Raw genomic sequence first — 25,459 nt, 5'->3', positions numbered from 1 at the left:
CCCCACGCCGGAGACGAGTGCAGAAGTGGTGGGATGGGACGCCGTCTTGCTGTGCTAGGGTAAGACCAACGTTTTCATCTGATTATTACTGAAATGGAGAGACCTACAGAAGATTGTCAGTGGCTTAACCCGGACAACTGAACCAGATCAGATTGTTTGGAAGATGCGCATTTTGAATTAATTATGCCACTTTATTTGCAAAGTTTTAAATAGCGAGCTATAGGTTGATGTGGAGTTTTTACTCCCGGGCACAAATGCTCCTGGTATGAATAGCAAAATGAAACATTAATAGCGCCAAGAATATCTCTAGCAGATTCCGTAAACCTTCGTCCTGTAAAATCATTTTAAAGGGTACTATAAAACATTTATACAACATTTCTATGGGATGATGTGTGTGTTGGCAGAACAAATCCTGCATAAATAGTTTCAGGTCCCTGCGAAATAGCATCAAGCCCCCTACAAGCAAAATGAAGATTGCAATTGGGTCCTTCAGAGACAAGGTGCGGGCTGGGACGGAGGTGCCGCAGCACGAGGAGGAGCGTGCACTCGCGTCGGCGGCAACAACAGCTAGCTAGCTAGCTCGCTCGTGTAGCTTGCGGCCGCACACCTCACGACGCTCGCGGGGCAGGTCCAGCAGTGGCGGCAGCTAGGGTCCGGTGGTCGTCGGTGTCGAGGTGTTTCGGCGAGGTCGCGCTCAAGGACAACCGTGGCGGGAGCTAAAAGTTTCCTCCCGCCAACTGTTCTTTATTTTTCAGGTCCCAGCAAAAATTGTCCCAAATCTTATAGATATAGAGGAAATGACCCAAAATATGCAGAATTTTGGATTTTCTTTTTACAGGATGGATGATTTTGCGGGATCTATTCGGAGTGAAATAAACGCCCTCGTCCCGTAAACCGGCGGTTATTTTGCCGGATGACTTCTTTTAAGGATTTGCTAGAGATGCTTAAAATTGGATCTCATTTAGCGCTATCTGTCCTACCGGCCGGCCCAACATCGCGTGAGCGGGTCGAATAGTCTAACCTAGCCGCCCTAATCACACCACGCTACGGACGGCCGCGAACGACGGCCACACTCGGCTATTGCTCCCGGTTACCCACCGGCGAGTGCTCAGGGTGACGCAGCGTCTCGGCCACGCTGCTCCTGGCCGCCCATTCTCCCGTTGCTCCCGAGCTCGTCGCTGTCACGACCCTAGCCTGAATTACTCAACTCCAGTTACAAGATTCGCGGCGTCTCGCCGGAATTGGGGAATAGAAGGCTGACGCAGCAGCTTGGAGGGGAAGGAAAAGGAGGATAAGAGACACTGTCTCTTGTTTTTCATCAGCGATGCCTCATCCACTCGCGGACCCTGACTAAATACTCTAGTCCAGTGGCTCTGGACTGGGCTTGGCCTTGTTGCGCCGCTGGGCTTCGGAGTCCACTTGGGCATCACGTTGTCGCTGCCTTTCATCTGTTCTCTTCTGAATCTTGATGGCTTCTGGCAGACACGAGGTCGTGACAATACCCCCTCCCGGAGAGACAACTTGTCCCCAAGCTGGTGCCGTAGGATAAGCAGCGACGATGGAGAACACCTCCTCCCAGGTAGTGTGATCTTCTTGCAAGCCTTCCCACTGTACCTGAACTTGTGCCTTGAGCTTGTGCCCTTGCTTCATAAACCTCTCGCCCGAAATCCGAACTGGTTGGCACAACTTTTGTTCTGCAATCATTGCCACCGGCAGTGATGCGACGTCTATATCCCCTGCTCGAAGCGCCTTCTTCAGCAGCGAGACGTGAACCACTGGGTGAATGCGTGATCTGGGAGGCAGGTCCAGCTTGTACGCGACCGGTCCAATTCTCTGCAAAATGGTGTACGGCCCGAAATACCTGAAGGATAGCTTCTGGGAGCTGCGGGATTCCAATGATTGCTGCACATAGGGTTGCAGTTTCAAGTAAACGCGATCCCCCACTTGAAAGCTGCGTTCCAGGCGTTTCTTGTTGGCTTGGTAAGTCATGCGTTGTTGGGCCCTCTCTAGATGTTGTTTGAACAGAGGCAGCATTTCCGCGCGCTCCTCCAACCAGCTAGCCAGATCTGGGTTTGTGCCTTCTGGTGTTGTGGGTACTCCAAAATTTCTGGGGGAGCGCCCATACAGAACTTCAAATGGTGATCTTCCAAGAGAGGAATGGAAAGTTGTGTTGTACCAATGTTTCGCTTGAGGCAGCCACTTCTCCCACTGACTTGGCTTGGAGTGTACCATGCAGCGCAAGTATGTCTCCAAACATTGGTTCAGCCTCTCCGTTTGACCATCCGTCTGCGAGTGATATGACGAGCTCATGTTGAGGGTGATATCCGCCAAATTGAACATTTGTTGCCAAAAACTGCTAATGAAGATTTTATCCCTGTCAGAGATAAGCACCTCTGGCATACCGTGCAGCCTATAAATCTGATCCATGTATATCTGGGCCACCGTGGCAGCAGTAAAGGGATGCTTCAACGGAATGAAGTGTCCCACTTTCGAGAACTTGTCCACCACCACCATGATGGCGTCAAACTTGCCCGACTTTGGTAGTCCCTCGATGAAGTCTAGGCTGACTGTGTGCCAGGCTTCAGGTGGAATGTTGTGGGGTTGGAGCAGCCCCAGAGATTTGTTGTGCTCGGTCTTGGCCTGCTGACATACCTCACAGGTTTGCACAAATTTCTGGATGTCCTCCTTCATGTGTGGCCAAGCAAAGAGTTTTCTGATTCTGTGATATGTTGCTAGAAAACCAGAGTGCCCTCCCATTGCACTGCTGTGCAGGGCCAACAGCACTGCTGCATGAGCTGCCTTGTGAGTGCCCAGCCAAACCCTGTTTTTGTATTTGATGATGCCATTCACCAGGGAAAACCCCTTATCATTTGTGTTTCTCAAACCCAGTTCTGTAAGCAATTGTTGTGCTTTTGGGTCTAGCTGATAGCCTTCTATCACGGTGTCGAGCCATTTTGGTTGGACAGCAGATATGGCATGAACCTCCTGGTCATGCTCTCTTCTTGATAGTGCATCTGCAGCTTTGTTGGTGATGCCAGGCTTGTAGAAGATTTTGTACTGCAGCCCCATGAGTTTGAAAAATGCTTTTTGTTGGATGTGGGTGTTGAATTTGTGGTCTCCCAATTGGACCAAGCTTTTCTGATCCGTGTGAATGACAAAGGGGTTGTGCTGCATATAGGCTTTCCATTTGTCAATGGCCAGGATGATAGCTAGGCACTCCTTGTCATACGTGGAAAGTGCCTGATTCCTAGGGCCCAGTGCCTTACTGAAGAATGCCAAGGGATGCCCTTGTTGCATTAATACTGCTCCCACCCCTATTGCGCAGGTATCTGTTTCAGCACAAACTCTTTCGTAAAATCTGGCAGTGCGAGCACCGGCGCCTGTACTAGGGCATGCTTGAGTGTTTGAAAAGCTTGCTCTTCTAGGGAGGTCCATATATACAACACATTTTTTCTGAGCAAGTTGGTCAGCGGTTTGCTAATGACTCCGAAATTTCTTATGAACTTCCTGTAATATCCGGCCATACCAAGAAATCCTCTTAGCTGCTTGACAGAAGTAGGTTGTGGCCACTTGGCTACTGCAAACACCTTGGCAGGATCCGTGGAAACACCTTGTGCACTGATGATATGTCCCAAGTATTCAAGAGCCAGCTGGGCAAAGGAGCACTTGCTTCTCTTCACATACAAGTTGTTTTGTTCTAGAGTCTGAAAGACATACTTGAGATGCTGTACATGCTCTTCCAGTGAACAACTGAAAATCAAAATGTCATCTACAAATACCAAAATGAATTTTCTGTTTCCTGGGCTGAATATAGTGTTGGCTGCAAATTGGAATCTAGCTGGAGCACAAGAGAGTCTAAAAGGGATGACCCTAAATTCGAAGTGACCATGGTGTGTCCTGAAGGCAGTTTTTGGCTCATCTTGTTCTGCCATTTTTATTTGGTGATACCCAGCTCGGAGGTCTAGTTTTGTGAAGTACTTGGCCCCAGACAGTTCATCCAATAGCTCATCCACCACCGACATGGGATATCGTTCCTTGACAGTAGTGGCATTCAGATGCCTGTAGTCCACACATAGTCTCCAACTGTCGTCCTTTTTCTTGACCAGCAACACCGGAGAAGCAAATGGACTATGGTTGGGCTTGATGATTCCTTGTTTGAGCATCTCAGTGATCTGCCTTTCAATCTCGTCCTTCTGCTGGGGACTGTACCTGTAGGGTTTCACATTCACGGGTTGTGCCCCCGGAACAAGCACAATCTTGTGGTCAAAGACCCTGTGCGGAGGTAAGCCTTGTGGCTCCTGAAACACTTTGGTATGCTCTGACAACACTTGTTCTATTTCAGTGGCAGCAACACCTCTTTCCCAGCGTCCTCTAATGAGCACAGCTGCACAACTTGAACCACCGCTCTTTCCTGAATTTGCTTCTGTAGTTCCACTGCTGAAATTGGGGCACATTTGGTTGTGTTATCCTTGACTCCCTTAAGTGTAATTCTCTTGGTCCCATATCTGAACCTTATGACCTTTTTCTTCCAGTCAATCCACATTGGACTGAATTCAGAGAGCCAGTCCATTCCCAATATAATGTCATACCCAGACAGCCCAAACACCCTTAATTGTGTTTGGAACACCTGTCCTTGGCATTTCCATACTGAATTTTCCACCATTTCACTACACACTGTTTTGCCCCATCTGCCACAGTTACAGTGATTGGGCTCACCTCCTTTTTCTCCAGGCCTAGATCTTTTATAGTGTTATCGCTAATGAAACTCCCGGAGCTTCCAGAGTCGACTAGGATCAGCACTTGCTTGCCATGCATCCACCCTTGTAGCCTGATTGTTTTCTTACCGACACCCCCACTAGTGGCACATTGAGATATCAACATTACATATTCCTCTCCTCCACTGCTAGACTCCTGCTGATCATTTTCATTGTCGGAGTTGGACTGTAGCATCAAAATGTCTAACAGTTCTTGGGTTGTGCAACCTGATGGCTTTCTGGATGTTCAGGTGCAGCCCTTCCACGAACTTGGTGACGAAGAACGCCTCATCACAGTGCCTGTTATGCACTAAAACCTTGTGTCTGAGCTCCTCAAATTTGTGATGGTAGTTTCCCACGGTATCAATTTGTTTGCATCTCTCCAATGCTTCCAGATATTTTAGGTGTTTATCTTTGCCAAACTTGGTGTGTATGGCCATCACCAGCTCTTCCCAGCTCTCCACCTCATGGTCTGCCTCATAGGTTTGTAACCACAATGCCGCGTTCCCGGTGAAATGCATGGTAGAAAATGCCGCCCAAGAATTGCGGGGAACCTGGTACATGGAAAAGTACTTCTCACAAACTCCCTTCCACCATCTCGGATTCTCTCCATCAAATCGAGGGAAATCAGTTTTTGGCATTCGCAATGACCTGAATCGGCCCTTGTTGCCTGATCATTCGCTGTCCTCCATGCCTGTGTAATTTCCCATCTCGAAATGAACAGGAGTTTGAGGGAATTGCTTCTTACTTTTGTTCAGACACGGTGCTGGTGCCATGGCCGCCTGGGAGGCGTCCCCCAATTGGTCGCCGATTCCCGCTCCTCTTGCCGGATCTGGTGTGCTCATCAGCATCTCGGACTCCAAAGCCGTCACACGCCTTGTCACCTCTTCCAAGGACTTGCGCATCGCGTCCATGGACGAGTCGATAGTCGGCATCCAGGTGCCCAGGTTCTTCGATGTGGTCAGCAGCAATTGGCTCGATGCCGTCGTGGCCTCGCTCTCCTTGCGCATCTACGCCAGTTCCGCTGTCAATGCCTCCATGGCTCACTATATCCGAGATCACTCACTCTGAAATTACCGACCCTTTGCTCAGACTGATGAAGCAGAGAAAGAACTCTCCGCCTCGGCCTTGCTTAGGGACTTACCCGGTAATCCAAGAGAATCGAGCGGATCGAAGTGGCTCTGATACCAGATGTCACGACCCTAGCCTGAATTACTCAACTCCAGTTACAAGATTCGCGACATCTCGCTGGAATTAGGGAATAGAAGGCTGACGCAGCAGCTTGGAGGGGAAGGAAAAGGAGGATAAGAGACACTGTCTCATGTTTTTCATCAGCGATGCCTCATCCACTCGCGGACCCTGACTAAATACTCTAGTCCAGTGGCTCTGGACTGGGCTTGGCCTTGTTGCGCCGCTGGGCTTCGGAGTCCACTTGGGCATCACGTTGTCGCTGCCTTTCATCTGTTCTCTTCTGAATCTTGATGGCTTCTGGCAGACACGAGGTCGTGACAGTCGCCTCTCCTCCCGCAGCTTCCGGCGATGCATCTTGGCGGGCGGTGGCTCGCTCGGCCACCTCTCCTCGCAGCTTCTCCCGCTGCTCGCAAGCTCGGCCGACCGCGAGCTAAACTACATCGCCAGGCAAGCTCATCTATCCTCTGTCTTGTCCTCTATTCTTGGTACAACAAGCAATGTATGGAATGGTATGGATAAGTGATTGGTTGATGACTGATGAATACACGAATACACGATGCATATGAAAATAACCCCATCTGACTGATTCAGATGTGCAGTAAAATCTGAATCGATCCCTGTGTTATTTCCTTGGTTCATTTATGTTCTTTTTCTGAATCTGTAAACTGAACTAGTACCTACGTGTTGTATTCAGAGTTGGATTGGTGTTGCAGCAGACCAGTTTCCATGGCCCGGCTAGATAGCAGACGCAAACATGGTAGATCTAGTAATTAAGTTCGACTCCACCTGACTAGATTGATCAAGCAGTCATGTTCATGTGCATGTTGTCCAGATTTCACAATGCTTAGCAGTAATTTACAGACTGGAATTGCGTTATATGGTTCAAAAGTAGTGACTACTAGAAGATTGTGACTTCTTATAAATATACATGATGGCTAATTGTATGAGTATTTTTTGTTTTTTCATGATTTATGCAAAACCGCTAAATGTGGCTTAGCCCGCTATAGCTTCTCATAGCTCCTGGAGAAGCGGCCGCTAAATGTCATAGCCCGCTATTTAAAACATTGCTTTTTTGTCCCGGCTGTCACATGTTTTTTGTCTGCCTTTTATCCCATAATAAACTCCTTACCCGTGATATATACCTGCATGAGGAATCTTGTTTGTTGTGTTGTGAGAAAGAGACCTACCAACCTCTATTCTCTTGTTGTCACGTGGTACAAGTGGTGTGGAAAGAAACTGTCAATGTGCTTCAATGCTCTGAATTTGTTAATTTTGAATCTATGGCTCAACAATACCAATAATGCTGCTTTGAATAAGATTACTGCCGGTATGTTGTCGACTACCTGGAAATTATGTAATGACATGTTTTTTTGCTTGATTACTGTGGTATGGTTTACAGGTGATGTGTCGGTGACCATCGGGGTTACTCAAACGCAGGAGACCGTTGTGTCCCTAACTGAACTTGCAGATCCTGCAAAAAGTGCCTGCTCCCTTACGGAAGCAAAGATGGTGGAAGCTCCCCAGCTCAGTTGGCAACGAAGAAACGAAGGACCACACTTTTGCTGGGGCCGAGGACCACTATGGCAAGACGCGGCGCTGTTATGCTCAGATTTATTTCTGCCTATGTCCTGTTAAGCTGATGGTGGTGGATCTTGCTTCAGTTGGTTTTATTTTGATGGATGTAAGAGTGGGCTTGGATGTTGTTTTGTTTCTATGAAAGCGAACTGGGCGAAAGGCCTTTCGATCTACAAAATGAGGCATTGGGTGATTTCGTTTGCATAGTATATTGATCTGGTGGCCGCGCGGTGTATATTAATATGGACGCCTGCCACCGGAGTTGGTTACAGAAGATTTGATTCTCAACATATCATAGAATATTTTTGCACAGAAGATTACAAAACCTGTACACACCAAACATTTGGCACGTTGTTAGCTTGGTGCTACTATTCACCAGCTAGCAGCGGCCTAGAGAAGTCAACACTCAACACTGCCATCATCACTTAAGAGGGAAAATGGGTGCCGTTTTGGGGAACTTATTTTTGGATATCTGGCCTTTCTTTTCTTCGAGGAAATTCTTGAATATGGGTACGACCTTTTATAGCCAAACAAAGCAGTTCTTCTAGTTTCTTCTCCTCTGGCTCAACAAGGTACAGTTGATGATCACTGGCTAGTACAGTTTCTCCTTCAGCTTTGGTTTCCTTGATTTTAATGAGGCACTGTGATCTGTGTTCCGAGCAAGTGTTCAAATTTCTGTATGACGCTCTAGATAATTTCATAGCATTCAGACTTTCTGATGTTTGCTCCAGTACCGGTATTTGTAGTATCTTTTGTTTGTCTTCTCCTTCATGAAGAAGGGCATCTGTTCATTGTCCTAACTACAGTTTCTTGTTCATAATTGGTGCAGGGATGCAACAGGAGCTTATCCACCTCAAAGTGCAATTCAGCAATAGAGATTGCATGCCCATATGGGTTCCTTCACAAGTAAATCCTCTCCTCAACTTCCTCATGTTACATAGCTTGCTACTACCTCCATTTAAAACTACTTGAAGTTGTTTGTCTTAAGTCAAACTTATTTAAGTTTGACCAAGTTTATCGAACAATTTGGTAATATCTCCAACATCAAGTACATATAGTATGAAAATATATTTTATGATGAATTTTACAAAACTAATTTGGTATTGTAGATGTTGGTATATTTTTCTATAAACTTGGTCAAACTTTAAAAAAGTTCAACTTACGACAAACCTAGAACTTTCAATAATTTGGAATGTAGGGAGTACACCACATCCGCTACTTATGCTAAAGCTGTTTTTTTCAGAAGGTGTGGTAGCTGATTCTGCAAGCCAGGCGACTCCCTTCGCTAAAGCTGGGTTTTTCAGCAAGACCTCATTTTGGTGGTTGAATCCTCTATTGAAGATGGGCTACAAGAAACCCCTTGAGGACAAAGACATACCACTTATAGGCGCCACAGATCGAGCACGCAACCAATACATGATGTTCATGGAGAAGCTGAATGGCAGGAAGTCACATGACTATTGTTTCTTCTCACAAGCGTGCCATCTTGGTCTCAGGTTTCTTTGCTTTGCTCAAGGTTCTCACCTTGTCTACAAGCCCGATAATTCTCAAAGCATTCATCAATGTCTCACTTGGGAAAGGGACCTATAAACACGAAGGCTATGTGCTTGCTACGTTAATGTTCGTCTGCAAGTGTTGTGAATCATTGTCATAGAGACAGTGGTGTTTCCGCACTCGGAGATTAGGACTGCAGGTGAGGTCACTCCTGTCAGCAGCTATTTATAAGAAACAACAGAAGCTATCAAGCGCAGCCAAAATGAAGCACTCTTCTGGGGAAATTATGAACTATGTGACCGTCGATGCATATCAGATTGGGGAATTCCCATACTGGTTCCATCAAACATGGGCAACAAGTGTTCAGCTTTGCATTGCTCTGGCAATTCTATACAATGCGGTTTGTGCTGCAATGATTTCATCTTTAGTTGTCATTATTATCACTGTACTGCAGCGTTCCATTGGCCCGACTGCAACACAAATTTCAGAGTAAACTTATGGACGCACAAGATGTGAGATTGAAGGCCATGTCTGAGTCATTAGTTCATATGAAGATCTTGAAACTTTATGCATGGGAAGCTCACTTCAGGAAGGTCATCAAGGATTGAGGGAGGTTGACTACAAGTGGTTGTCTGCATCCATCTTAGGAGGACCTACAACGGTTTCCTGTTCTGGTCATCTCCTGTTTTGGTTTCAGCGGCGACCTTTGTAACATGCTATCTTTTGGAAATACCTCTTGATGCTAGCAATGTCTTCACCTTTGTGGAAACTCTACGTCTTGTGCAAGACCCTGTAATATTGATGCCGGATGTTATTGCTATTGTGACACAAGCTAAGGTTGCTTTCACTCGGATATCAAAGTTCCTTGATGCACCTGAGCTAAATGGACAAGTTAGGAAGAAATACAATAGTGGCATTGATTATCCTATAGCGACGAATTCGTGTAGCTTCTCGTGGGAAGAGAATACATCAAAACCAACTCTAAAGAATATAAATCTAGTAGCCAAAGCTAGAGAAAAAATAGCAACATGTGGAGAGGTAGGTTCAGGTAAGTCGACGCTTTTGGCTGCTGTACTCGGAGAGGTCTCCAGAACTGAAGGCACGGTATGTTTTATTAGAAGTTCATTGTCTAGTGAAATATCTGTCATATTCAGAATTGAGACATTTAGACATGAAGAAACATAGCGAGTTGACAAACAACATCATGTTCAGTTTGCAAAGTTGTTGAAAATTATGCTCGACAATGTTGCATATATGAATTAAAATTCATTTTTTTCATAAGAACTTCATTTCAAACTCTTGAACTTTGCATAACATTTCAGATCCAAATCTATGGGAAAAATAGCATATATTTCTCAGAATGCATGAATCCAAACAGGAACTGTGCAAGACAATATCCTCTTTGGATCACCGATGGACGGGGAAAGATACCACAGCACAGTCGCGAGGTGCTCGTGGGTCAAGGACCTTGAAATGTTGCCATATCGAGATTGCACACAAATTGGGGAGAGAGAAGTAAATCTTAGTGGTGGTCAGAAGCAGCGCATTCAGCTTGCTCGTGCACTATACGAAAATGCAGACATCTATCTTCTTGATGATCCTTTCAGCGTTGTTGATGCTCATACAGCCACAAGTCTCTTTGTAAGGATCATATTCAGCAAATGCAGACTGTATTACTATTAGAGTGTGAACTGTTTTACAAATCTCTTTGTAACAGGAATATGTCGTGAGTTCTCTATCAGACAAGACCGTTCTTTTGGTGACACACCAAGTGGATTTTCGACCTGTATTTGACTCCATTTTGGTACCTCTGTCCACTTGATGTCACCATCTGATGATATTTGTGCTCCTATGATTTATATTATCTGTAATTAGCTTGATTTATTTGTTGATGTCATCTAACACAATGATGTTTTTGTCAGTTAATGTCATACGGAGAGGTCATTCAGTCTGCACCTTATCATGATCTATTGGCTGATTGTGAAGAATTTAAAGGCCTTCTAAATGCCCATAAAAATACTATTGGTGTTTCAGATCTTAATAGCAATATATCCCCTCAAAGATCTAAGGAAGTATCAATAAAGGAGACAGATGGCATTCATACAAAGTCTGTGAAGCCATCGTTGGTGGATCAACTGATAAATAAAGAGGAAAGGGGAACAGGGGATGCAGGTGTTAAGCCTTATATGCTTTACTTGCGCCAGAACAAAGGATTCCTGTATTTATCTTTTTGCATCATTTCTCACATGATTTTCATTGCTGGACAAATATCACAAAATTCATGGATGGCTGCCAATGTCCAAAATCCTCATGTTACTACACTGAAGTTAATTTCTGTGTACATCATTATCAGAGTTAGCTCGATATTTTTCTTTCTATCAAGATCTTTATCAGGTGTTGTTCTTGGGATTCAGACATCAAGATCCTTATTTTTTGAGTTACTCAATTTGTTGTTCCGTGCATCAATGTCCTTTTTTGATTCTACTCCTCTAGGACGGGTTCTTAGCCGGGTAAAAATTCTTAAACCAATGGCAAATACAACTATTTTTTTGTTCTGTTTTACACCAAAAGATTCTTCTCAGGATAGATTAACTCGTTCCCTTTTTCTTCTAATGCAGGTCTCTTCTGATTTGAGTATCGTTGACCTCGATGTTCCATTTGCCTTCATGTTTAGCCTCGGTGCCAACTTAAATGCATATAGCAATCTAGTGGTATTGGCTGTTGTTACATGGCAAGTTCTGTTTGTATCCATTCCAATGATAGTTTTAGCAATTAGGTTGCAGGTAATTGGTATGAAGTTATTTCTCTGTGGCTAAACTATGTTTCTTTATTGTAAGCCTCATATATATAATTATTTGAATTCATTCACCAAGTGATGTTTTGACCGAGAGTGAATGAGCATGCAGTTTTGCATTCAAAGTTCTCATTTTCTGAAACCTGTTATATTTGGTCATGCAGGGGTACTATCTAGCCTCGTCCAAGGAATTGATGCGGATCAATGGTACTACCAAATCTGCCCTAGCAAATCACTTAGGTGAATCAATTTTAGGGGCTATAAAAATATACAAGTTTTAGAGTGGTTGGGCTTTTTTAGAACCGTTCGTTGATGTCGATCTAACGGCAGACAAATACGAAGTACTGGGTAGTACTCCGATGAAAGTACGTGAAAGTACTAAAACGAGTGGGGCCGGTACTCGTGACAAGGTGGGGACGCATTTTAATCTAGGGGCAGTTTAGTCCTAGGAAAATTTGCACGCGCCGCCCCTCTTGTCGAATGAATAACCGCCGCCATGGTGCTACACATTCCACAATTACTCATCGGCGGCCATCTCCTCCCTCTCCTCCAAGTCCACCGCAGTCATCTCCTCCTTCTTGCCGCTGCAACTTCGCTCCACTCAGGCAACCCCCCCCCACCCACCCCCACCCCCTCTTCCACGGCAGATCGAGCTGATGGCCGGCGGCGAGAACACCGACTTCGTGCAGATCGCCGGCGGCGACCAGGTCAAGTTGGCCAGGTTGAGGGAGATCTGTTCTTGGTTTGACAACACAAGGCAGATGAGCTGGACGGCAAAACACAATTAGAGACTAGCCACTACCATATAGAACAGTTAGCATTTCATACTACAACCTGGCACGTACAAAACATCACACAGTGGAAGCACATCCCTAAGCACCTTGCATTGTACAAGGTCTTAGAGACAAGCCTGTACCATATATAACAGTTACCATGTCACACTACAGCCTATAAAACATCACATAGTGGAATAATCATAGCTAGTAGAGCATTAGTTACCAGTTAATAATAGTTGCAATCCATCACAAGCAATAGTACCTAGATATGAGTAGATATAGGTACGGTAATACACGACAAGTACTCGCAAACAAGAGCTAACATAACAAGTTCATTTCAGATTGATACATGGCCCACCCCAGTTCTAAATGAGGTGGATGGTGATCATCATCCTCAAGTCATGGCGACGGGTGTTCGCAACAATGAGTAGGATGGCCTGTCCTACCTAAAGATTCTTGGCACGAAGGAACTTCTTCCACCCTGCCCTGCTCAAGACAGTGCGACCGTCCGTGTCCACTGCATAGGCACAGCTGGTGATGGAGCCCGTTCTGGTAAGGCATAGTCCAGCAGCCATGCCTTCTTCGCCCGGGTCGATGCCACATCTATCAAGTAACCTCTTAGGTAATTTCTGAAAACAGTTGACATGATCATATACATTAGTGGAAATAGCAAAACAGTTGACATGATATATGATCATGTCACGTGCAATTATCAACAAAGCATACACTTCAAGACACATATATCATTGGATTCAACACTGAGCATATATATCATCACATCACTACACTATATGCCAAGCATCAAACTACTACAGTAATTAGGCATATCATTAAATTACTGCGTACACTAAGCATATCATCGCATATTACTACACTACATGCATGTCATAAAATTCTTCACTAAATGAATTCTAAACTAGGCCTCTCATCACAGTACTACAATATGCATATCATATGAACTACTACACTAACTAAGCATGTATATCATGAAATTACCACACTAAGTAACATACCATGATATGCCGTTTAACATTCGTCCTTGTGAGGCGGGTCACGAATGGCTTCCCTAGGTAGTCTTCACGTAGCGGAAGCATGCCCCAGAGGTTCCCGATTTCCTCGTCGCCCAGTGTGAGTCCTTGGGCATACAGGTATTCAACAAGTGGGTTCTCATCATCATATGAATCGTCATCATCTGAATCAACACCATCTTCCTCCTCATGAACTTCATCCTCACTATCCGGAATCAAATTTAGATAGATAACAGAAATCCTGGGCCTATCTCTTCTGAAGGAGAAGCTGATCAATTCACCCCCACTAAGACGCATGCGGGCGATGAAACGATCCCAATCATCTCCTCCTATCTGGGTTATCTTTCGCCCCCTCTCGACCTGCATACTGTATGGGCCCCCAAGAGCGTCGAAGGTCACGGTGTCTGTGACGAGCTCATTGAATGCCAATCTCACATTGCATGGTACGATCTGTGTAAGATAAAAACAAATAACAGACACAATACATTAGTGGAAATAGCAAAAAAAACAAAAAGAATGTACTGTCAGAAGGTTCATATAAATTGTTACCGCTGCAAAAACAAAAGAAGGCTGGAAGTAGATGCCGAACAGCGTGGCAGTAGAAAGGCTGGTCCGGCACCGTGAGTTGCAGCGTCCACATTGTGCTTCCTCCTGTGACGCCCGGGTAATTAAACTACAGTGATCCTTTGCTAATGATGCCATGTCACCACTATTACTGTTACTAATCTCCCGTTGATCCAAATCCGCTTCAAATTCAAATTCAAATAATAAGTGAAATACTAAACTTCTCAAACATGAAAACTAAAATGTTCATTAAGTAACAAATAATTCTGAAGCAATTCTAAAATTGTAACTAAACTTAAATGGATTAGTTAAGTGACCCTAACAACCTCAAACTTTGGCAAGCAACAACATTTAATAACCTTTTAATTAATCTAAATTTAATATGAATTAGTATTTCACCCAAACTAGTTTTTGGTGCAAGGATCTGATGCACTGCAACTTATAAACTAGCTCCCATATTTTATAAATACCATTTAGATGCTAAACATTTTGCAAACAAAAAAAGTAAAAAAGAAAAGAAAAGGCATCAATAGGACCCCCTCTTCCACCCGATGGGCCAAACGGCCCAGCTGGCCACCAGGCCGACTAGGCCGGCCCAGACCCAGGCCATTAACCCCTCCCGGGGGGCACCGAAACCCTAACCCCCTTCCCCATGATCCCCACTCTCCTCCCCCCCCCCCCCCGCGCGATCTGGATCGGGGGCGCCCCAACGCACCTCGCCCCGATCCCCTTCCCCTGAGCCCGACGCCGCCCCATCGTCGCCGGGCTGCCCCGCCCCACCACTCCGTCGCCGGAACGCCATCGCCGCCGCCTCGCTCCACCAATCCTCCCCGAACGACCTCCACGCGCTCGACGCCGTCGCCGGAGACCGCCTCCCCTACGTCGCCAACGTCCCCGTCTTCCTCCTCGCGCCCCGCTGCCCAGTCCCCTGCAACCCCTTGTGAGCGCCACCCCATCTCCCTCTCTGACCCCGCGCCGGAATCGTCCTCGACGGGACTCACTCGCCCGCGTGCTCCCGCAGCTCCGCCCGACCCTTGCCCCGTAGCCTTCCCCGCGGCCTGGTGCCCGCGGCCACCCCGCCGTGCACCGCGGCCTCTGCTTCGCCTCGCTGCGCCTCCCCTGCTGGCCTCGCCCACCGCCGCACGGCCACGCGTCGCCGGCCATGCCACCCGCCGCCCGTTGCTCCGGCCGACCACCCCCCCCCCCCCCCGCCGCCACCTCCCAGCAGCCCCCCTTCACCCCCTTCGGCACCCTAGCGGCTACCGCACCGGCCGGCTCGGCCATGGCCGCTGGCCGCGTGCGTGCCCCGCCCAGCCCGAACATGTCCGGCGCGCCAAAGGGTGTGGCCTGGACATTGTCCGGCCATGTGTGGTGCTGCCCTGGACGTGTCCGGCTGGACATTGTCCAGTGGCCCAGTGCTACTGTTAGTAAAAAAAGATAATAAAAATAATAATGTTAATTAATTAATTAGGTATTTTAATTAAGTTAATTATTTGTTAATTAGTCTAACTAATATTAGCTAATCTAATTAGTTAGATATTCTATTAGTTAGTGTTTGAGGCAATGACATGCGGGTCTGTTGACCCTGTTGTCCAGTCAACTCTATTGACTGTTGACCATTGACCAGTTTATTAAAATTAATTCTAAATGTTTAAAACTTCAGAAAATAATATAAAATAAACTGTAGCTCGGATCGAAAAACTTTGAACGTGAAAGTTGCTCAGAACGACGAGACGAACCCGGATACGCAGCCCGTTCATCCGCCACGCATCCCTAGCATAGCGAACACGTAACTTTCCCCCTCCGGTTCATCGGTCTGAAAACGCGAAACACCAGGGATATTTTCCCGGATGTTCCCCCGCTTCACCGGTACCACCTCATACCGCGTTAGGGCACACCTAGCATCACGCCTTGTCATGTCATGCATCGTATGCATCTGTTTGCTTAATATTTATTGTTTCTTCCCCCTCTTCTCTCGCTAGACATCGAGACCGACGCCGCTGCTACCCAGTACGACTATGGTGTTGACGACCCCTCTCTCTTGCCAGAGCAACCAGGCAAGCCCCCCCCCCTGATCACCAGATATCGCCTACTCTCCTCTATACTGCTTGCATTAGAGTAGTGTAGCATGTTACTGCATTCCGTTATTCCTATCCTGATGCATAGCCTGTCCTTGCTACTACTGTTGTTACCATTACCTGCTATCCTACTGCTTAGTATAGGATGCTAGTGTTCCATCAGTGGCCCTACACTCTTGTCCGTCTGCCATGCTATACTACTGGGCCGTGATCACTCGGGAGGTGATCACGGGTATATACTATATACTTTCTACAGGATACATGTGGTGACTAAAGACGAGTCGGCTTGTGGAGCACCCGCGAGTGATTCACGGATTGGGGGCTGAAAGGACCTTTGTCCCAACGGCCCTCTGTGTGGATCTTTGTGGCGAAGCGACAGGGCAGGTTGAGACCACCTAGGAGAGAGGTGGGCCTGGCCCTGGTCGGCGTTCGCGGTTATTTCAAAATAACACGCTTAACGAGATCTTGGTATTTGATCTGAGTCTGGCTACTGGCCTATACGCACTAACCATCTACGCGGGGACAGTTATGGGCACTCGACGTCGTGGTATCAGCCGAAGCCTTCGTGACGTCAGCGACTGAGTGGCGCACGCCGGATTGGACCGTAAGCCTGCTCTTGTATTAAGGGGGCTAGTTCTGCTTCCGGCCGCGTTCGCAACGTGCAGGTGTGCAAAGGGCGATGGGCCCAGACCCCTGCGCCATAGGATTTAGACCGGCGTGCTGACCTCTCTATTGTGCCTAGGTAGGGCTGCGACGTGTTGATCTTCCAAGGCCGGGCATGACCCAGAAAAGTGTGTCCGGCCAAATGGGATCGAGCGTGTTGGGTTATGTGGTGCACCCCTGCAGGGAAGTTAATCTATTCGAATAGACGTGATCTTCGGTAACAGGACGACTTGGAGTTGTACCTTGACCTTATGACAACTAGAACCGGATACTTAATAAAACACACCCTCCAAGTGTCAGATACAACCGGTGATCGCTCTCTCACAGGGCGACGAGGGGAGGATCATCGGTTAGGGTTATGCTATGCGATGCTACTTGGAGGACTTCAGTCTACTCTCTTCTACATGCTGCAAGACGGAGGCTGCCAGAAGCGTAGTCTTCGAAAGGACTAGCTATCCCCCTCTTATTCCGGCATTCTGCAGTTCAGTCCACATATGATAGCCTTATTCCAATTGATACCAATGCATACATATGTAGTGTAGCTCCTTGCTTGCGAGTACTTTGGATGAGTACTCACGGTCGCTTTCTCCCTCTTTTCCCCCTATCCCTTCTACCTAGTTGTCGCAACCAGATGTTGGAGCCCAGGAGCCAGACGCCACCTTCGACGACGACTCCTACTACACCGGAGGTGCCTACTACTACGTGCTGCCCGCTGACGACGACCAGGAGTAGTTAGGAGGATCCCAGGCAGGAGGCTTGCGCCTCTTTCGATCTGTATCCCAGTTTGTGCTAGCCATCTTATGGCAACTTGTTTAACTTATGTCTGTACTCAGATATTGTTGCTTTCGCTGACTCGTCTATGATCGAGCTCTTGTATTCGAGCCCTCGAGGCCCCTGGCTTGTAATATGATGCTTGTATGACTTATTTTATTTGTAGAGTTGTGTTGTGATATCTTCCCGTGAGTCCTTGATCTTGATCGTACACATTTGCGTGCATGATTAGTGTACGGTCAAATCGGGGGCGTCACACCTCCATTCTACACAGAACATGTTGAACTCTAAGTTGAATTGTACATAGTACAATACAAAGATCATACATATAATAAATCATAGTGATAACCTATACTGGCAATGGCCAATCAATCTATTTTCTATCATCTATGTAATAAAGCAATGCCAATGACAATGGCAATGCCCGTCTCATCTAAACCTGGGAATAGTTCGGCATCCAAACTAAAACCAGTCCAATCCACGGCACACATCAAAACCAAACCAATCCAGATATTTTCATTTAGAATCTAGACCAAACCGAACTATACATGCTCGTCATCCAACCCAGTCCAAACCATTTTCAACTTTTGGATTGAATCCAAAGGTTCAAACCGTGGACAAAGCCATATGCGAGGGCACGTCATGAATCTAGATCAGACATGGCGTCAAAGCTCGAGAGAGCCGACGAGCTCCGGCCGGCAACAGCGGCTCTTGGATTTGAAGCAGTAGTAGGTGGTAGTGGCAGCTCAAACTAATTGATTGATTTGGTCTCAAACCATAGAAACCAAATCAAGATCCAATCCAAAAACTAAGTTTCAGTCCAAACCAATCGGCTCAGATCCGCCTCCGTAGGGAGACGCGGTTGGGGAAGGGAAGAAGAGGGGAGATCTCACGTACTTGCCGGAGTTGGCGGCGGCCGCGCACCGGCAGCGAAGAGAGGGGTCGTCGGGAGATGGAGGCGGCGGCGGCGGCGCTGGTCGAGAAGGGGAGAAAGAAAGATGTGCAGTGGTCGAGACGGGGAGAAAGAAAAATGTGGTACATGTGGTGGCTCGGTTGTGTGGATGACAAGGGGACCAACTTGTGAGACCGATAGCAATTGATGGCAAACTGCAGGAGGTGCACGACCGCGTGCACGACCGCCACGTCCCCACGTGGAATGGGGACGGCCGGGTGGGTGTGTCAAGTCAAATCGGCATCCGCGGCTTCTCGGTAACTCCAAGAGGCAGGAGCAGTGCATTTCTTCCCCAAATCGGGTAGAAAACCCCCGTCCTATCCCCACCCTCTCTTCCTTCCTCACCACCTCACCACCCTCTCCTCCTTCCTCACCACCCTCCTCCCTTCCTACGCCTCCCTCCTCCTGTCTTCGACCGACGATGAAGCGCGGACGTGAAGATGCGGCGGAGGAGCCGGAGGCAACCATCGGAGCAGCGTAGTCTGCTGCCATGGCTGCAGCCGTAGGTGGAGCGGCAGAGTCCGCCGTAGCGGCGGAAGCTGCCGGTGCAGCGACCGTTGTGCCTGCTCCCGCTGCCATCGCAGCCGTCAAGGAACCCGTCGGCGAGCACAAGGTCGGGGAAGATCTGGAGGAGGAGGAGATGAGAAGGCGTAAGCGTAAGGTGCATGACGAAATCGAAGAGCTCTTCGAGGAGAACACCATAAAGGAGTTCGACTTAGATTGCAGGAAGGGCAGCGACTTCGACGAGGATGCCATCGACGAGCTATCTGAGGTAGTACTCTGTTTTTTGCTCTGTTTTTTTCTTGACATTGGGGTTTTTCTTGTAAACTAGATGAGCATCAATTTCACTTGGGCGTGCTAGTTCTACGTATGTAGGATTGTAGGGATCTAGCATAGATCTTCATGTTGGATGTGGATTTTTAAATCTGATTCACATTCTGATTCCAGCAGATACTCTGGTTTTTTTTCATGGCATTGGGGTTTGTCTTGTTAACTAGATGAGCATAAGTTTCACAAGGGATACATTAATGAAAGAAGTGGGGTAATGAACCCAAATACAAGAAAATGTTCATGGCAGGGATACATTAATGAAAAAAGTGGGTTAAACAATGGATATATGGCAGGATTCTCCATTGGCTTCCCAAGGACAGTGACAAAATGCTGCAGTTCCTGATTCATTTTAGTTTATGTAGATGAATTAATTTGCACACATGTTCATATATGATTAGTTTGCACACATGTTCATAGATGATCCATTTGCAAATTCTATACAGATTTCCATTTTGCAAAGGAAGTGATCGCTCCCTTAATAATTATGGGCTGACAGTACATATCCACTGGATACCAAAAAATCAAAACATTGCATCTAGCCAATTTTCCACAGTATGTTATCTAGATGATCACAGCCACATCTCTCATCAATATGAGCAGTGAGACACCCCATAGCTCCTTTACCAATTTCCTTCTGAAACTTATCAGGGTCTAACAATGTTGGAGAAGCAGTATTGCCGCTGTCAGAAAGAATAATGGTTTCTTCATTCCAGTAGATAGAACAAACCCCCCTTGTGTGAAACATGGAGGAGTATAATGAAGCCATTTTTCTGATTCCAATAAGAATTACACCTGTAACAAGTATCAAATATCATTAAACCAAGCCACTTCATGAAGTCTTTCATGTGTTAATTATGTACTACTTGTGCACTAATCTATAAATGCGACTATTCCACCATCCATATTTATGCATGTTAGTTTCTTTGGCTCAATTATGTATGTGCACATACGCCTTGTTTCTAGCAAATAGATAGTTGCAATGTTACACATGTGTACTTTCAAAACATTGTAATTAAAGTCAATGTACCATAATAGATTAGCTGAGTTCTTCTATGTGTACTAATTCACTAATTCACAGGAGGATGACGACGACGTGGACTACAGCATGGACAGCAGGCACAGCAAGAGCCGGTACACCCTGAGGCATCTGATTGCTGGGAAGATCAAGTACCATTTCTTTGGCAAGATTGGGTGCCCTTTCTGTTGCAAGGTGATCGGTGGCGGCATAGATGGCATGATCCAGCATGCCTTCAGCACTGGCAATGGACATGGTAAGAAGCATAAAGCCAGTACTCTGGCTAAACATGCTGCCTATGCACGCTTCCTCGAGATTGTCAAAGTCAATGAGCCCTACAACATGCATTGAAGAAGGGAGAGAAGTGATGTGCTGCTAGAGTGCTGCTGCTGCCCCAGGACCGTCGTGTCATGTTATGTTATGTATGTTTGTTTGTTGTTGGAGTCTAAAACTAATGTCCTATGGTGTGTCTGAACCTATGCTGAGCGGTGGTTAATCTGCCGTTTATGTTAAGAGTTTGCTGCTACTCTGGTTTAGTGTTCCTAGTTGTTAATACTATTTTGGTGATGCATGTTTAAGCCTTGTACAATGCTAGATGCTTAGGGTGGTGCTTAGAAAAATAAACATGGTATTTATGAAGCACCGGTGCCTATTTCTACAGGAGAGACGCCTAGTTATGCGTCTACCCTGTACAAATAAGCACATGTGCTTAAGAAAAGCCTGGTTTATTTCTATAAGCAACTGCCCTAAGCACCTTGCATTGTACAAGGCCTTAGCAACTCAAGTATCGTACGGTGGTCTATGTTATGGTTGCTGTGTTATTCTGCTGTATGGTGATGCATGCTAGGAACTCTCATAATATGACTATGGTAGTTATAGCTTGGCATGACTATGTTTAGTGTATAACTCAGCATGTTCCTGCCATATCTATGAGCAGTTACAACTGAACTATGCATTAATTTTTGACAAAATTAAAGCATGCAAATGATTGCCGATTCCACCTATTGCCAAATCAAGCTTTGTACTGATGATGCATTAGATATTGCAATAAGTAGAGGATGCTCATGATTACCAAAATTACGTATTTCCACTTTCTGATAAGAACTAAACATGTATCAAATGATGCTAAAAGTAGAGCATGAGCATGAGCATGTATCAATGCATTAGATATTGCAATAAGTAGAGGATGCTCATGATTGCCAAAAGTACCTATTTCCACTTTCTGATAAGAACTAAACGTGTATCAAATGATGCTAAAAGTAGAGCATGAGCATGAGAATGTATCAATGCATTAGATATTGCAATAAGTAGAGGATGCTCATGATTGCCAAAATTACCTATTTCCACTTTCTGATAAGAACAAAACGTGTATCAAATGATGCTAGAAGTAGAGCATGAGCATGAGCATGTATCAATTGATGCTACCTATTTGTGTTTGAATGGGCTCAATAAAGCTGGTGCTGGTTTATGCTCTCTGCATGACCGTGATGGTAACGAAGACACTTGGTTGGCTATGGTCTTGCTGTCAAATTTAAGTTTCAGTTCTTTAAGACTCTTTGTTTTTGCTGCTTGCTCGGGATCGACTAGCTTTCTCGGGCGTCCACGTGCTCTCTTCCTTTTGGGGGAGTTGGGTGCACCATTTTTGGGGGAGTTGGGTGCACCGGTATCCTTCTGGGAGTTGGATGTGTTAGGTTCGTTGGAACCATCAGGATTGTTGACTAATTGTACGTCCTCTTCTGAAGCATCAGGTAGAACTGCTTGCTGGGCATCGTACACCTCCTTCTGTATAAGAGAGAGTGCTGCGTTAGTTCTAATCATGAGACTTATGAAATAATGATATATTCTTCATGTAGCGCTAACCGTTATGGGGAACTTATATGATTCGAGACGAAGCGCATTGCAATTTGAATGTAGTAAGGCTGTACATATTTTCCACCTGAAAATATCTATCCTTGCCTATATTGGATAACCGACACTGACGTCAGCATAGCTTTCAAGCTAAACAAAGTACAAATTTAAATTAGGCATTCAATTACCTGGTTCAAAATATCGGTCATTTCATCCCCGTTCCATGACAACATGTACTGCAGTGTCCAAACCGCACAGGAAGTCTTGCGATGTTTAGTTAAAGATCAGTAATCTTATTCGTGTACGCAAATAATAATTTATGAGGCCATGCATACCCATCGGTCTGTTGTGGTATGTTCTCATAGCGTTTTTTGGTCCATTCGGCAAAATTGATGTTATTAGCTGGTGATATCAACCCTTTCTTGACAGCTTCGTCAATGCAGAACTGAATCGAGTCCATCTAGGATACGACGAGTTATACATAGGGTTACAGTACTTTGGGAGCTCATGTTCCATGCGGATCAAAAGAGGCAGCAAGAGAACACTTACAAGAGAATCTTCCTTGGTCTTGTCGCAATGATAATTCATGGAGTTCAGAGTCTGAATTTCTTTTTTGTCAAAATTAAACATCATTAGCATCCAATGGTTTTGGTGTACATTGAGTGGAACATGCACCTGCAGTAAAATTTGGGTTGGGTTGAGAACCGAAATTTGTCGTGTACAGTGTGTACGTAAACTATGAAAGTGTGGAAAACGTGTACCTTTCGGCGCCCTACAAATTTTCCTGCTACACGAGCTAACCATGAGGCTGCATGTCCAACAGGAACCACCCCCTTCATTTGTAACAGCTTTTCGGTTTCTTGAGGGGATATGATTGAGGTAGTATCATTCTCAATTTGGCTAATGCGAGCATATGCCATAATAACCTGCCAAATTTTCAATCATACAATAATAAGACAGTTGTTGTAGTAATGATGTAGAATAGAGTATAATGGGCTTACATCACCATAAATGTATTTGTCGTCCAAATTTCGCTTCAGATTTTCTGCTGTGAGGGAAATGTCTCCGATTCTAGCTATTTCAATAGGGTCGTATGTTCTGCGGATGTAAACGGCCGTCTCTATGTCCTCATCCGTGAACTTGTAATCATTACGAAAGACAGGCTTCATCGGAGTTAATTGTGGTTCCTTATTGTTTTCCGTCACATGTCTTGCACTTGGTGTACTCGAAGTCCCTGTCGTGAATTGGCTAGCCCTAGGAGTTCCTGTCAGGGATGAATTGTACACATTGACTTGATCCTACAATGAAGAAAGGTAGTTCATCATTAGTTTGTTACTTTTAGATATTGACGTGTTGGGCCATATTGATCACCTGCACACCTCCTTTCTGTGACACTGATTGTCGGTTGCTTGTAAATTCGTATTTTAATTCCTGTAACAATGCAAACAATAATGACCATGAAGGAACATATTCATAAAAAATACAAAATGCACAGTATGACATACATGGAGTTCCCTCCTTAAGTCTTTAATTTCGTCCTCGGCCTTCGACAACCTAGGATTAGTGCCAGTTTTAGTCTTCATGTCGATCAAGTCTTCACCTAGAGTCTGGTATTTGACATCAAATCTGTGCTCAATTTCCATTAACTTCCTGCCTACCTTCTTTTCATGATCAACAATGTGTGCATTCATGACTTCAACTACCATTTCAATCTGTGTAAACAAAATAAAACCCCGTTGATAACAATAGCTAAATGAATGAGGTTCCATGACACCTATTTGTGATATTGCAAAAACAAATAGTCCTTGGTGTACATACTTAATGGCTACTAAATTGCTGTCCTTGTGATGGTGCTCGATACGAATCATGTTGATGCACATGTTCATCTTTTTTTCTTGGAAAATTATTAGAATTCTCGGACGGTCGTTGAGGAGCACAAATTTCCAAGACAGCCTATTTTTATAAAATATAATGAACCATTTGTACCAAATAAAAAATCGGATATAAAAAGTTCAATTGTAGATAGGTACCAACCCGTTATGAAGACCTCCTTTCTCGTAAGCATCGCTTCTTAAAGTAGCCATCATTTCGTCCCATCGTGCGATCAATGGAGGGGGTCTAGAAGCATACATTAATCGGCCACTACGCACGTGCTCCCAGTACCAATACTACACAATAAATTAGTTCATCACCATACAGATATGCAACAGAACAATAATTAAAGGACATTAAGTAGTGATCTATCACTAACCTGGAGCAGAATTAGATTTCCTTGTAGATTTACGTGATCTCGATTTCGAAACTTGTGAACGGACTTGAAGAAGTGATTAAGTGTGAAACATCCCCAGTTAAATTTCCGAAGGTTTTCAAGATCTGTAACAACGTTGAGAAATTTCGAGTCCACATAATGTTGTGCTGTTGGTGCTAGAACAGTACCAATTGCGTACAGAATGAACCGTCTCAGGAAATCGCCGTCTGGGGCTTTGGAAGCTCGGATCGCCGTTTCAAGGTCAGAAATCAAAATTTGCCCATTGTTTGCATAGGTGGTAAACAATTCTGTGTCGGTTTGCATTTCCAGATGTGGCTCTATATCCTCCCCTACTATCGGAATGCCAAATATACCTTGCACGTCCTCTTTTGTTATAGGAATTGGCGTTTTACCGATGGTAATGGATTGCGTGTCCATATCTATGCTCTTGGCTAGTCTAACCAACATTATGCGCCGTAGAGTCACTTCATGCATCTGGGTTAGACCTCCAAGACTGGTTTCTGATATGATGTACTTTTTGTGGTCTTGTGACAACAGTTTCATGGTTTTTTAGAACCTTGTCTGTGAGCATACTAACTTCATATGAGCATGCTTTTCGGCGAGTTCCTGTTACATGCCATTAAATTATACTGAGTACACATGAATTATGTGTACGAAACGATTGTACACAAACAGTCAATTACTTACCGCATCGGTAATTTCGGAGATGGGCTTTTCTCCATTATGAAGGTTCGTATCTGAAACTGACATTGCTGGCTCATATGCAATGATAAAATCCGGCTGAATTAATTTGAACAAAATTGGAAAATGTATAACAAAATTAGAAGAGAATTAATTTTCACAAAATTAACTGGGT

At 45.3% G+C, this 25,459-nt stretch overlaps 2 pseudogenes across 1 annotated transcript in view; one reads left to right on the top strand and one right to left on the bottom strand.

Annotated features, from left to right (window-relative positions):
• Window positions 1-1,175: 1,175 nt before the first annotated feature.
• Window positions 1,176-6,386, bottom strand: LOC147958185 (uncharacterized; annotated as a pseudogene).
• A 1,854-nt stretch (window positions 6,387-8,240) lies between these two features.
• LOC125528359 (ABC transporter C family member 10-like) overlaps window positions 8,241-25,459 on the top strand; it is a 49,987-nt pseudogene continuing 32,768 nt past the window's right edge. The window contains exons 1-8 of the transcript XR_015609901.1: window positions 8,241-8,426; window positions 8,764-9,688; window positions 9,761-10,141; window positions 10,337-10,655; window positions 10,732-10,818; window positions 10,937-11,524; window positions 11,633-11,797; window positions 11,973-12,065. The product of XR_015609901.1 is annotated as an ABC transporter C family member 10-like (transcript). The remainder of the gene's footprint in view (window positions 8,427-8,763; window positions 9,689-9,760; window positions 10,142-10,336; window positions 10,656-10,731; window positions 10,819-10,936; window positions 11,525-11,632; window positions 11,798-11,972; window positions 12,066-25,459) is intronic.

The sequence above is a fragment of the Triticum urartu genome, chromosome 7A (assembly GCF_056163025.1).
Source record: "Triticum urartu cultivar PI428250 chromosome 7A, HENAU_Tu73, whole genome shotgun sequence".
Classification (NCBI taxonomy): domain Eukaryota; kingdom Viridiplantae; phylum Streptophyta; class Magnoliopsida; order Poales; family Poaceae; genus Triticum; species Triticum urartu.
The sequence above is the reverse complement of the archived record's forward strand: the minus strand, read 5'-3'. Positions and strand labels throughout refer to the sequence as shown.